Consider the following 14131-nt stretch of genomic DNA (forward strand, 5'->3'; position numbering starts at 1 on the left):
CTTCTCAGAAATCAGGATATGAGCCAACTTCACACTGCTCTTGCACAGAATGGAACAAACATGAAATAACACATAAGGCAGAGAAAGGAAAAAACCCAGCAAAACGATAAGTGGTGGAAAAAGGAAAAAGAAAAATGTAGTGAAAGGAAATTCCCAATTCCAGGCGAGCTCTCATTAATATGCAAGTCCAGCCTTCTCATCCTCTCGCCTTTCATTGTTGTCTCTTGTTCCTTCAGTTCCCACCCCCACTCTGAATTTCTGTAAGTATGACACACCCAAGTAGGCACACAAACAATGAGTCTGTCCTTCTCTTGCTCACTTGAAGAATTTTCTATCTCCCAAAGTGGTTTTTTCCTTCTCCAGTATGTAAACAAAGCAAAGAGGACAATTCTCAGCTTGGTTTTGAGCAACACAGACAACAACAAACTTACAGATAGGAAGGATTAAGCAACAGTAACTAAGTAGCTGAGTTTCTTGTAAGGTCAAGACTATTGGCTCATCAGTACCTCAGTATAACCAGTTAACAAGCATTGCACAAGTTAAACAAGAAAAGTAGTCTATTATCTCAGTAGTGTAATGAGAAAAAAATAGCAGGAAGCATGAGTTGGGATTTCCAAAAAAAACAGGAGGTCAGAAATTCCTCAGTTTAGATTCCTGGCTCATTCACTGATTCATTGTGCCCTTCCTAAAGCAAATTACATGACTCACCTGACTAATTTTCTTCATCTATAAAATGGTACAGTGCATGCCAGCTACACAGCGTTTACATTGGTAGAGAACTCTTGTTTATCAAGTTAATTTGGATTACTAATAAAAGAAGAAAGACATAAAGGACAAAGCAGACCGGTTTAACACCAATTTGACATGAAATTAAAGACTAACCCGTGCCCAGAAATAGCTGCATCAACCCAGATATATATTGAATGTTGTTTAAAATAGGGCATGAACTGGCATGACTTAACTCAGAGCTGAAATAGAATTAAAACAGACTCTGGCAATATTTTTATGAAAATATTTCTTCTAGTGTTGAAGCACGCAGATTTTCAGAATGACTCATTCTAGCTTCCCCCATTACTTCCAGCAGGCTCCCAAACACCCCTTCAATTAAACTCCCTCCAGTTTCCTGGGTCCTTGTCTTAAATTTCCTCATTAGACTCCACTCTTGGTTCCCAGCTCTTTACCCAGTTGCCCTTCTCATCTTGACCTGCATCAGCTCCTTTTTCAAATATATTGTCTTTTTTTTTTTTTTTAATTCTGTTTAAATTGGATAGTTTCTTCTTTCATGCTGATTAGAGGTCAGCAAGGGAAGAAAGGATCACTGAAAGATTAGCAACCGCTCTCATTTTTCTGCTCAACCTAGACACAAGCAATTATAGCAAAAGTTTCTCAGCAGTGATGCAGTGGCATTTTGGATTCAGTCCTGCAACTTCTTTGTGACTGGCAGCTATGCAGTCTGGTTGTGCATGTGAGAGATTCATCTGCTAAGTAAGCATGGAATATTTTCAAACTTAATTATTAAACACTCACATGTCTCCAACATGCACAAGATGCTCTTTTACGAAGTCTCATCATTTGCCCACATTTAAGCAGATTTTCCTAAGGATTTCAATGGCACATCTTTGATATTAAGGCCTTTTTCTATGAAATCTCAGCCTCCTACTCAAAGGTAGGGATTGCCAACCAATGAGATGAGAATCCATTAGCAATCAGATGCAGGGCTTACCCTGTTTCCCTTTCTCTTGACTTGGACTACACAAACAAATGTCACAACAAAAACAACAAGGGACAAGCCATAAACTTAGGCAGAATGTAAGAGGAAGAAATTGACTCATTTTCTCTGGGAGAATAAAGCTTCTTTCTTCACTGTAACCTCCCCTGTACTTTTACTTTATACAAGATGTTTTTACAGCCTTCAGAAAAATCAGACACCAGCTGACTAGTAGGATGATGCCATGTTATGTCAGTAGTACCCCAAACTCCTTTCTTCACACATCCCGCAGTGTGACATCGCTGCAACGCCCTCACCAACTCCCTCCTGGGACGTTCACAGCCACTGCCCCACTGCTGCTCAGTGAGCACCAGGGCTCCTTTGCACACTTCCAGATTACAATAAAATCAACTCCTGGGGGGAGAATGGCCCGTAAAGCAACACTGACCAAACAAGTTTGCCTGGGTACAGTTCCTGAGCTTCATCTTGGCAGCAGATTTGTCCTGTTTCATAGGAAACAACCATTTGGTAAAGGATGGCTCAGTTACACTGGCAATGTGCATTAGCAGCTATAGTTATCAGGGTACTATTGTTTGCCATTAATGCACAGAACATTGCCTCTTTTGCTCAATTAGTTCTGACTACATACTGAATCCCCTCTACTGGGGTAGAGGGGCATTTCCAAGAAGTGGCTGAGGATTCTTTTCATATTATCAAAACAGCATTCTTCTAAAAGTATTATTTCATTACTCAGCATGGGATATTTCATTCCATATGATTAAAGTTTTACAAAGTTAGTAGTAACTGGATCTTGCAAAGTGAAATGCCAGCCAGCTTCATAGTCATAGGCATTACCAGCCTGGTTCATAACTGGTATGAACTACCCATTCAGTTTCATTCTATCTGAATAGGTCTATAATATATCTATACCATGCAAAACAGCTACAGGAATTTTTACAAAAGCATAAAATCTTACAGCTAATTGTTAAAATAAAAGCAGAAATAGCTTAACTTGTTAGCCAACCTTGTTAGCCTTCACAAAGGACACTCATGAATGAACCTTGTTATTTTCAAAGGACTGGAGAAAGACTGATTATCCACCTCCAGGCATGGGAAATTCCCTGTGCTCCTACTGAAAGATGCATTACATCAAATCACAGTGAAAATATTATAAACAGTCAGCTATGTTCATTCAAATCACAGAGAATTAATCTACTGCAATCTGGCCTTGTGCATTGTTTCTCAGAAATTAATTCTGTGGGCTTGATTTTTTGGGTTTGATTTAATCATGTTTTACGCCCACTTTGCCATTCATTGTAGTAACACAAATGACTGTGGTAGGAAATATTCACATGCTTTTGCCTTCAGAGCTGCAAACTATTATAACAAACATTAAGAATGTAAATATTGTCACCAAAGAGTATGTCTTCATTGCACTGTTTACTCAAGTCAGGCCTTTAACATCACTACACTGTTGGAATAGATTCACACAATAAGTCTGTATTATTTACAGTAACTTCTATGCCATGAAGATTTTTACCCTTTTTCCAGAATACTCAATGCCTTACTAGCTGGGCTGCCCTGGTACAGATAAACCACAAACTAAAGGATTATGGCTATTTCAGTCCCTACTAAGGAAGAAATCCAGTGTAGGACAAGGATTTCTTCATTCTTCAGATACATGACTTTAACTTGTTTTAAAAATAAGGGGGTTTGTTTTCTTCAAACACTAGTTGCAATAGGTATATAAGTCCATTTCCTAAAACCTCCTCTGTTCTAACTTATGCATTATTCTTAAAGTAAGCACAGAATTGCAGAAAACTGCAGAAAAAGCAGAATGGCAAGAGGCAATTGCAAAATGGTGACAGATTGTGTATCTGATTAGTTGATGGTAGGATACATCCAAATCAACATGTTATCCAACATGCTTGGCACTATTTGCATTCAGTGAACAATGCACTGGACCATTTATATGGGAACAGAAGCAAGAAATTATACTGTGAAGTCAATACACCCACAGCATGCCTCTTATCATTGAAAACCCAGGAGAACAGAGGGCCTGTTCTGGCTCTTCCTTTGAACTGTAGTTGAAATGCATGCGGAAATATGATGATGTTGATGGCTTTTTGAACTCAGCGATTTATCTAAGACTGTTGTGGTTATAACAACAATGGTTGGACTTGATGATCTTAAAGGTCTTTTCCAACCTAAACAATTCCAAGAGACTATGATCTTTGCCTGCCCTGATCAAATTTTTGAATAAGGTTCTTTGTCCTTTGTTTCCCCCAAAATAATACATAGTTCAAGATTAAGAATTCTGTTACAAACTGAAGTATTGTATGAAATAGTACTGGGAATTTATCTGCAAATAAAAAATTTGCAGAAATCTTATTTGCAGTGAAATTAATCTCAATTGCAATGGAAGTTTGCATTGCCAGCATAGTATTATCTTATTCTGGTCCTCATAAAAAATAATTACATATGTCCAAATAGTCTTTCATTTCAGGAGTTAATGATTGGCTGTTATTCTTTAAAATCTGGAATTGCCTAGCCAGCTGAAGAACCTGATTATGGGAACTACAGGTCCCCTGTATATCACATACAACCTGGTAAAAATGTGGGTGCTACAGCTTATTAGGCATGAGGGGAAAGAGCAGCTCAAGAAACGGTTCTTGATTTTGTAATATGCATTCTAAATTTCCAGTTGTTCTCTAAACTCTTGGCAACTACTGCTCATCTCCCTTTTCACAACTCGAGATGCACATTAGGCCCATGTCCAAGGTTTGTTTGCAGCAAGTTGTCCTTGAATCTTTGTTGGTATTGTTTTGTTGGGGTTATTTTAATTGTTGTTGGATTAAGGGCCCTTTTCACCAAATGTGTGTCTGATTTGGCCCACAGAGAGAAGAAAGAAAAAAAAGTGTCACCCTATAACACTTTGTATCATGCTGAGCCTTAAATTAATATTTTATGTCCTTACTCTGCTTTCATTTAATCTCTTTTTTCTGTTCAGAAACAGTTGTATCCCATGCTGCCAGTGTACAGAGCCTATAGTATTTCATATTAATGCATTCTTACACAGGGACTGGGATGGTTAGGGAGGCCCTTGCTGAGGGATGGGAGCTGTCAGATAAAAGGGATGTTTACCAGTTAAGTTTTCAAACAGCAGTGCCATGAGAATATATTAATCAGCTGGAGATCTCAGACTGGAAGAGGAAAGAACTTTTCCCAGTATCTGGTAGAAGACCATTTTAGTCTAGCAGGCAATTAGCCAGCCATTGAATGGAGAGAGTAAGCTGTAGGACAGACACAGGGAGTTCTCTCCAACAATTTCACTGACCACTGTGATTTTCCTCATATTTCAGTCATTTGTAAGACTCATCAAGCAAGAACAGGGAAAATACACAGTTGAACATTAAAAGAATCCTGAATTATAATGCCAAAGCTAGCTAAAAATAAATCAGATTCTTATCTTTTTGGCTCGAAGGCATCCTGTGAACTAAAAGAAACAAGAGATCAGACACAGAAAATTCAAAATTATTTCTTCACTTAACACAAGTGGGACTTAGCATGGGCACTCCCTGGTGCTTTAATGGTAGCAGTTGTGTGGCACTCACAAAATTCAGGTGTAGATAAAAAGGCAGGCACTTGGTTCTCACTAAGCATCTAATCCCAGCTTTCAGCAAGTTTAACATTTACCAGTTAAACCATGCCTAGAGAAAATCCTTAATTGCAGAGGTAAATTTTCACCAATTGAAATTTATATTGGATTCTATGTGCACATACCCAACAGAATAAGGGTCCCAAGGCGAAAAAGCAACAGAAGTTGTAACTCCTGCCCATAACCAAAGGAACAGTCATAACCAAAGGATAGCTGTCTGCTATCCCCCATTCTAATTAATACCTGCACAGGTTTGTTGTGGTGATGCTGTAATTCTATCCATCTTCCATCCAGCGGCTGTTATCAGTTCTGTTTCTGTTTGAGTCAGTCTGTCCTTTGGTAATGTCATGGTGTCTGTCCATTTGGTTGTTTTTGAGACCTGCTCCACATCACAGTTACCACTTCACAACCTCTGCTGCAGGAATTTCTTACAGTACAGCCCTTTCTGCCCCACTCTAAAATCTGATCCAAACTGTTCTGCCTCAAAAGCTGTCCAGTGTGAATGGACATGCAGATGTACCTTCTTTTCTTTTCCTGATATTGAATGACTCCCTGCTTGATTCTTTTATTTTCAGACTTACAAAAAGTGTTTATCTGTAAGAGTTTGCCATCCTGAATTATCATTTTTCCTGTGCTCACCCTGAGGACCACTAGAAGGTTGTGTAAATCTCCAGCTAGCTCACAGCATGCCCAGGCACAGCTGTCCCAGAAGTCTCTTTTTGCATTAATGTGAAAACCGGGACTTAAACTGCTGTATGGTCCCTCATGGAAAATGGGTAAGCAGACAGACCAAAATAGAAGTTGTCTTGACGTGTGCAAGGCCACAGAATAGTGCTGCAATTGATGTTCACTCCACTAAATAGGTGGGATGGATACCAAATGACTTTAATTTATCCACTTAGCTAGGCAGATAAGACTAGACTAAGGGGACTTCAAGAACATTTCCTAATATGACTTTTTCAGGAAGAGATTGCAAGGAATAAAAGTATAAGCCGTGCTTCCTCTCCTGCCCTATTTTTGGACAACACTGGCCTTGTGTAACTCTCAACTTTTCATCTCTCTGAGAAGAAATGCTTCAGAGTTTCATCACAGTAATTTTAGATTTTTGTTGTCAGGAACAAACATGCCTTCCTGAATTTTTTTAAAAGCCCACTGCAGACAAAGATCCAGGTGCAACTTGCATAAGCAGGTCTATGTTAGCTCTAAATGAGCCAGTCTGGGTACTACAGCAGCAGCCTGTTATTGGGGACCTGTGGTTACTCTGTGCTAAATTAGTGAATTAATGAACTAGTAACCTAGAAAATTAGCAGGCTACACTGCTGGATAAATGCAAGTCAACTGGTTAAAATTAGCTTAAATTTGTTTGGAAAATCTGTAGTTACTCTACAAAGATGCACAAAGCTGAGAACTGTGTCTGTGATCTTGGACCTTAAATTGCACTCTGCCATGTAACAGTATATTACAGTCTCACTGCCAGCAGACCACCGAGTTGGAATTCAGGACCTGGAATCCCCAGCTATTTCTCAGCCTTACACTGAAATGAAATCCAGCCAAGCTTGACCTTCTCCACCACCTGGTTTCATGGGTGGAATAAGAATTGGGCATGAGGCCAGCAAGCAGCAATGCTGTGCTCTGGCATGGTCTCTGATCTGGAGGAGCTAAGGAGCTAGGGTTTGGTTATACTGAGCAGCACAACACACTGCAGTTTAGATTGGACTGGGAAAGTTTAGACTGTTTTAGATTAATCATGTGTTGAATACTGTGTGTATAAAAACCTTTTTTTTTTTTTTCTAAATTTAATGACTGCTTAATCATGCTTCCCCAGCAGACAGTAAAAGAGCATAAACACTTTAGATTCTTTCCCCATTATCCTTAGAATAGTCTATCATTCATTTCCTCTTTCTTAAGAGCTATTTTGTGGAGGTTTCTAGGCTTGACCTCTGGATAACCATCCCTCGTTGTATATAGCAACATTTCACCCCATATATTTAAGCACTTAGACTTTAAACATCTCTATTTTTACTACATTCATCTTTTAAGGAATGTTTAATTTAATTAATGAGGTCATGGCACCCTAACTCCCAACTTCTGTTGGCAATGTTCAAAAACTTTGCAAAAAAGCTATCTAAAAAGTATCATGTTTGTTGTCATGCTGCATTTATGTTTGTTTCCTAAGCAATACAACAAAGACATCTATTAATGAAGAGCAAACACTCAGTTAACCACAGACAGTTTTTTAATCAAGTAGCATTTAATTAAATTGGAAAAATATCCTTTTGTAGGGCTCAAAATGCGGAACCTAAATAGAGATATATGTCAAATTGCTCTTCTTTGAAAAAGTACTACAGCTTGCAAGAAAGTAATTTCAAAATGTCAAGAAACATTAGCACCAGAACACTTGAAATGCCAGAAATTTTTAGTTAAGTTTTTAGAGTTTTCATGCTAAATAACTTATTCATCTCATAACTCATTTAACCTCTTTCTTAATTTCTTTTTCTGAAGTGGAAAATTATTTGTTTCTACTAAGTGCAAGCAATCCCATACTCTAAGTTAATTAAAACATCTACATGAAACATCCCTACAGCTATCTTAATTGGTTTTTTACTCCTGTTTTAAATTTTAGTGGGATTTCTATAAGTATTTTCTTAGCATATTTTCCAAGAAAACAAGATTTGTATGAAGGGCTGGACTCCCTCTGATATATTTTTAATTAATTGCCTGATTTCAAATGAAGCTGGGATAGTCTGCCAGTTATTAAGTCTCAAAGTTACTGTGAGGACACTGGGATAGCCACTACTAATGTGTCTCTTGACAGCAAATGAAGGGGAACTGAGGAGCCTTCTACTCTGTTTGGCAGGATTTGAATGAGTCAACCCATTCTCCTACTGCAGTCCCAGCAACAAGCTGGAAAAAGGCAAGCAGAGGGTGTACAAATGATGTACAAATGATGTACAAATGACTGGAATTATGTACAAATTACCAGAATTACAAGGTGGGGGGAAGGCATCTGAGATACAGAAGGGAGCTGAGGGTATTGGAAGGAAGTCTAGGAAGCAAAGAAAAAGGCTGAAAGGATATTTTGATGGCATCATGGTGGGAAGTTGTAAAGAACACAGAATACAAATTTATTAAAAAACAACCTACATTAGTTTTACTACTCATGAAACACAGTAGCGGTTTCTTGCTACTTATTTTTGGTGAGAAAAACTCAGCATGCCTTTATCAATATGCTGTTATTGACCATGGGGGGATTCAAGCAACTTGCCCTTGTAATTTTTGCAGTTTTTAAAAAAGTTATGAAAAATGCTGAAACTGAATTCTTTTAACTTGGGTAGAGCACTGTGAGCGGGCTACCTTGAGCTACCTGGAGCTGATCTAGATACCTGGAGCTAAACACTTCTGAAAATTTGTCTGCAGTGTGTTATAGGAGATTTTTTTTTCTCAGTATCAGTTCAATGGCAAATACTGTGTGCTGCTAGAGGATGCAGATGCTGTTCACACACTACATAAATGCATTTTGTAAAAATACACACTTAGGAAGGCTTTTTTAAGGGATCTCTTCTGAATGTATCTAAGGAAGTATGTGATTGAACAGCTCTGTAGAAGGATGCTTCAAAATGTGTTAAGGAGCTTTGGTGGTTTATTAGACTGTATGGTTGTCAGAGAGAAAGCATTGGAAATACAATGCATTTGTACATGATTATTCACGTCGTAATTGCCACTCTATCCTCGACTGTATGTCTGTAATGGGAAAAGTAACACCAGGAAAATGAGTGGAATTATTATTTGCAGGCCTGCAGTGACTAACAGTGGCATGAAAACCTAATGGACCTATGAAAGAACACTCTGTCTGCAGAGGAGTGTGCTGTCCACCGGAAAGTGTACAGAACCTGCCCACCCAGGGCTGCTGTGTGGTGTCACAGTGCAGCAGGGAGCACAGTGTTTCTGTGGAGGCTGTTTACCTAGCTTGGCTATCGTGATTTTCAAATGGGACTTTCCTACTGCACTGGAAAGAGTTTTTCACACTTTCTCAGTTTGTAAAAGGCAGTTCCAGACCCTATTGTAAGGAGGTGTGTAGAGCCAAATAGCTGCTGATTAATGCCTTCTCTTCTGTGCCTGGAGAATTTTATGGATTACAGTGACTAACAGGCTAATTTGTCTCCTAAAGCATAACTTGATATAAATGTGATTTTCTGCACTACCTAACTTGGGTTAATGGAGTGTTGCTTCAATGTATTGTGCTTCTGGCATGTTCTGACTGTATCCATAATGTCTTTGTGTGACCTGAACTTCCTATTCATTACAAATTGGTGAATAGCAGTAAGCAGTTCAACAAACAGGTATTTCTTAAGCTGTCAAACTGAAAGCCTGCATAACCTAAGGAAAAGTGTAATCAGACCTGCCAACTGTAAATAATAAATACTTCTAAAATGTAGAATGGCTTACAAATAAAACAAAATGAAAAGTTAGGTTGACCTGCAGCTCAGCTGTAGTTTATGAAAACATTAAGAATGTTTCCATAAGAAAACAAAAGAATGAAGGCAGCACCAGTGCCTGGTAACAACTCCCTGCTTTTCTGCTTTTTTCTCTTTCTGGTGCTTCCATGCACAGTGTAACACACTGCAAGCATACAAAAGGAAAGGGCTGCAGGGTTCCTTGAATTGTTCCAGTCAACTCTCTTCATGTTTGACTGCTAACTCCCATGCATAGAGATTAGAGGGAGACTGGAATAGATTTAAAAGTCTATTAAGAAGCTGAAGCAGCAGCAGAGAAAGAAGTAGGTGTTCATTGCTTCATGCAGAAGCCTGAAAATGTACAGGTACTCTCCCTGTTTGGCCCTTCCTTTCACCTTCTCTCTGTAAGAAATTATTCAGAAATTTTTGAGTCTGCACACATTTAGATCTGAATTTAAAAAGCTAATGTCAGTCTCTTAGTTAATTTTTCCTCCAGAATCTGCATTCTTCCAAACTATTTTATCTGTTCCAGCAGGAGTTTCAGAATTACTTTGGGCATAATGTTATGTGCTGCACCTTTCTATTTGATTTTCTGTAGCATCATTTACTGAGGCTAGACAGGAAAATGCCCAGACTTTCCAAACTGGAGCACAAGACTGCAGTGATAGTTTGGTCATTTTTTTGTGTATATGTGGTAGAAATAGATCCACCCTTGCTTCTATTTCTACAGAATAAAGCCATCAATCCCAACTGTATCAGCATAGAATTTTTACCTGGACCCACACCCACAGGCAGCAGGCAAACACTGGTCAACAACAGAAAAAAATAACAATATATTAAGAAGTTCATTTAGATATTATTTTAAAGAAAGGGTTTTATTCTTGTAAAAAGCAGTATGACTGGCAGTGAACCAATTGTCAGGGAACAGAAAATAAGGAGCTGAGTTTATTAGTCAAGGCTGTTTGTCTTTTATAGTAATTCATCAAAAACATGCATGTGTTGGAAGCCCTAGAAAGATTAAAAGGTATTTTTTCAGTCCTGGAAGAGGAGACTGTCCTTTCAAGGACACAATGGTGCTTTTCAAAAGAGCAGTGACTGTGAAACTTGTCCATCAATGGAAGGCTCCTTTCAGAGCAAATCTCACTCTACTGCTTTAGGGAGCTATTCTCTAACATCACAATTGACTAAAATTATTGTAGCATAAAATATCTGTAAATTTTACTTCTTTGATATGAGTAAAAGACAGGGGAAAACCAAGATAAAACTTAAGCAACCACTTTCTGAATGGTGTCTGTTGACCAGGTCCTCCCTAACCACAAGCTCCAAAAATCACCAAAAGGACTAACTAAGAAAAAAAAATAAGAAGAAGAAGAAGAAGAAGAAGAAGAAGAAAGAAAACTCTGGACTTCAGTATTGAGGGCTTGCTTGTCTGACTTACCCCAGCTCAAACTGTGACTGGCCAACGGGACTTCAGCCAAAAACACTTCACCTCTCATTCTCTTTTCCCTGCTTTTTCTATTCCACTTCAACACACAGTTTCCACAGAAACAGAGTAGCACAAATAGAACAGGGTTTGGGTGCCTTTCTGGAGAAGTAAATGTAACAAAACAGTCTGCATTTAATGTCTCATTTTGCTGAAAAGCTTTGTTACATTCCGAGGTTATCCGGATACTAAAAATTATATTTAGAATTCTCTCCTGTTTATACCTTGTGTAGTAATTCCATGGATTGTCTGACAAACTGACACCAGAAATATGAATCTAATAGTCTATCACTTGGTTTAGGGATTTTTCAGATTTCTTTCCTCCTTACTATTCATCAGCAACATTGACAAGTGTCTAACAGAAGGAACAGAATCAGGCAAACCACTGTAGCAGCCCACTATCCAGCTTCCACTATGCCCCACAGCCAAACTTTGCATGATGTACAAATTATCCCTAACACAGCACTTATTTCATAGCTACAGGGTAATTTTGTACACTGAAAAATACAGTGAAGGTGTTGCTCTCAGAACACATTCAATGTTCCCAGCTGATCAGCTAGCACATACCTGAGAGGATTCTGCTCCTCATCCTTGCCTGCATAGGACCCCTTATTTATGTTCTCCTAGTATGGCTGCACTGGCCCAGTGAGTGCTCAGATAAAACAAACTGCTGTGAAATTACACACTTAATATTACCTATTTCCTGTTTTCTGCACTGCTTCTACAGAGTAGCCTGAAGTCAGTTGTGCTCTTCTTGTCAAGCAGCCAGGAGGACCCAGGGTTTACTTTTGCCAGTGCTAATCACTTTGAACAACTCCATATGTGAATGAGGAATCCCAGAGGTCTCCTTCATATATCCCAGTATCTTCAAACAGCAGGAAAGTGATGGGTGATAGAAAGGTGAAAGATAATTTGTATTCTGGATTTTATTGTCTGCATGCAGAATTAGGCACATAAAGAAGGAGTACTATATTATGGCTATAATCTGCAAGTTAGCCAAACTCAGGTACCAGGATTTTCTGTATGGATGATGAGGAATGAGAGTTTAAAGTCATTCATAACTGAGTAAAAAATACCCCAGGTATTCCCACCATCCATTTCATTTTCACATCTGTGAATCTTTGATATGAATGCTGTGACTTCTTAGCAGTTTTTAGTGGCCAGATCCAATTTGCACTGAGGAAAACAGGCACTTTACCAGGAGCTTAATAAGGTACAAAATTTCACAGCAGTGACAGTGATCAAAGGCAGCTAAAATAACTTATGGAAAGCCCAGTGTGACAGCAGGCACAGGCAAGGCAGGCAGGCATGTAAAGAGCACGCTCTGCTACCCCGCAGGCCTCCCCATGAACGCAGCATGAGCTGACAGGAGAGCTCATTTCTCCCTCCACCTTTGTAACCTTGGCTTTTCCTGCTGTGTGTGAGGCAGCAGCTTTGCTGCAAGAGAGGGTCCCACCCAGCATCCCTCCCCAGCCCTGCTCCTCTGCAGCCCTCATCAGCCCTGTGGGCAGCTCACACTCCAGCCTCTGTCCCATCCCAGCTGTTCCCTCCTCCCTTGCACAAATACAAGGAAGGTCTTTCACCCCTTAAAGGCTTTCTGAGATAATTGTGAATAGGGGCAGAAATACAGAATTATTCCTCCAGTGCAGATCCCTATTTCATATTGTGTTTGCTCTTTATCATCTCTGCAAAAGCTGAATGCTGCCACTCAGATCTGTGGGTGATCACATCCTGTTTTGTCTACACTGCTGCAAAGCTTTACAGCACCCCTGAGTCAATTGCCTAATGGTGAAATTAAGGTAAAAAGAGAAAACATATTTCACAGTTACCTCCCAATCCTATGCTTAAGGTTGATTTTCTATAGTCAAATGCATTTTTATTTTAGAGCCTGTAGAGCACATTAATTTTTTTAGATCTAAACAGACTTGGTCAAAAAAAAAAACCCTCTCTGCCTAAAATTCTCTTCATCTGTCTAGATAAAATGCTTCTCCACCTTTCTTCGATTGCCAACTAACTGACAAATGGATTTAGAGATTAATTTCAAAACTAAGCAGCTTTTTATTTAAAAGAAAATAATGGGTGAAGGGAAAAGGGGAAGCATCAACTTAAAGGTGATGGCCTATTAAAGTGCTATAAACTGATAACTTGTTTTCTTGGAAATTCATTTTTGTCATTATTTTGGAAATCTGTATGATTCATTTTGGACAGTTTTCAAAATTCCTCAAGGAACCTTCTCGCTGAAATTGCGTTGTGAACAAAATTCTGTATTTTCAAAAAAATCTCTTCTTCATACTTCTATATTTTTAAATTTTGCATGGTAATGAGTTATCACCCCCAGTTTTTGCTTCATGCAAGGCCTCAAAATAAGCACGAAAAATGCAAAAAAACCTACATATGAAAAATACTTTAGGCTTTTAATAGTTCTTTGGTTTTAGTTCTCTGTGGTGCTATTAGTGGCAGGTAAAAATCAGGTTAGTTAAGTGCAGCTGGTGCAAAGGGGTGTAAAATTACAACTTATCTGCCTGATTGCCTGTGCCCCTGGGAGGCATAAAACTGAACAAGAGTGAGAACAGTTATTGCTGCTCTATTTTATTAGCTTTTTCTATAGACTGGGAACATCTCAACTTTGTACCTTCAGATTTTCAACGAGCATCTTTGAAGGAGATTGACTCAAGATGCTTCTCACTTGCGTTCTCTTCCTAGCCAGATTTATGCTCCCATCTGCTGAGATGTGCTATCCTGATTTCCCCTCCTAGGGAGCCTGAGAGTAGGAAGACATCACAAACTTATTAGAGCTTGCTCGTATTTTTTTCCACAAAACAAACCTC

The sequence above is a fragment of the Zonotrichia albicollis genome, chromosome 4, assembly GCF_047830755.1.
Source record: "Zonotrichia albicollis isolate bZonAlb1 chromosome 4, bZonAlb1.hap1, whole genome shotgun sequence".
Lineage (NCBI taxonomy): Eukaryota > Metazoa > Chordata > Aves > Passeriformes > Passerellidae > Zonotrichia > Zonotrichia albicollis.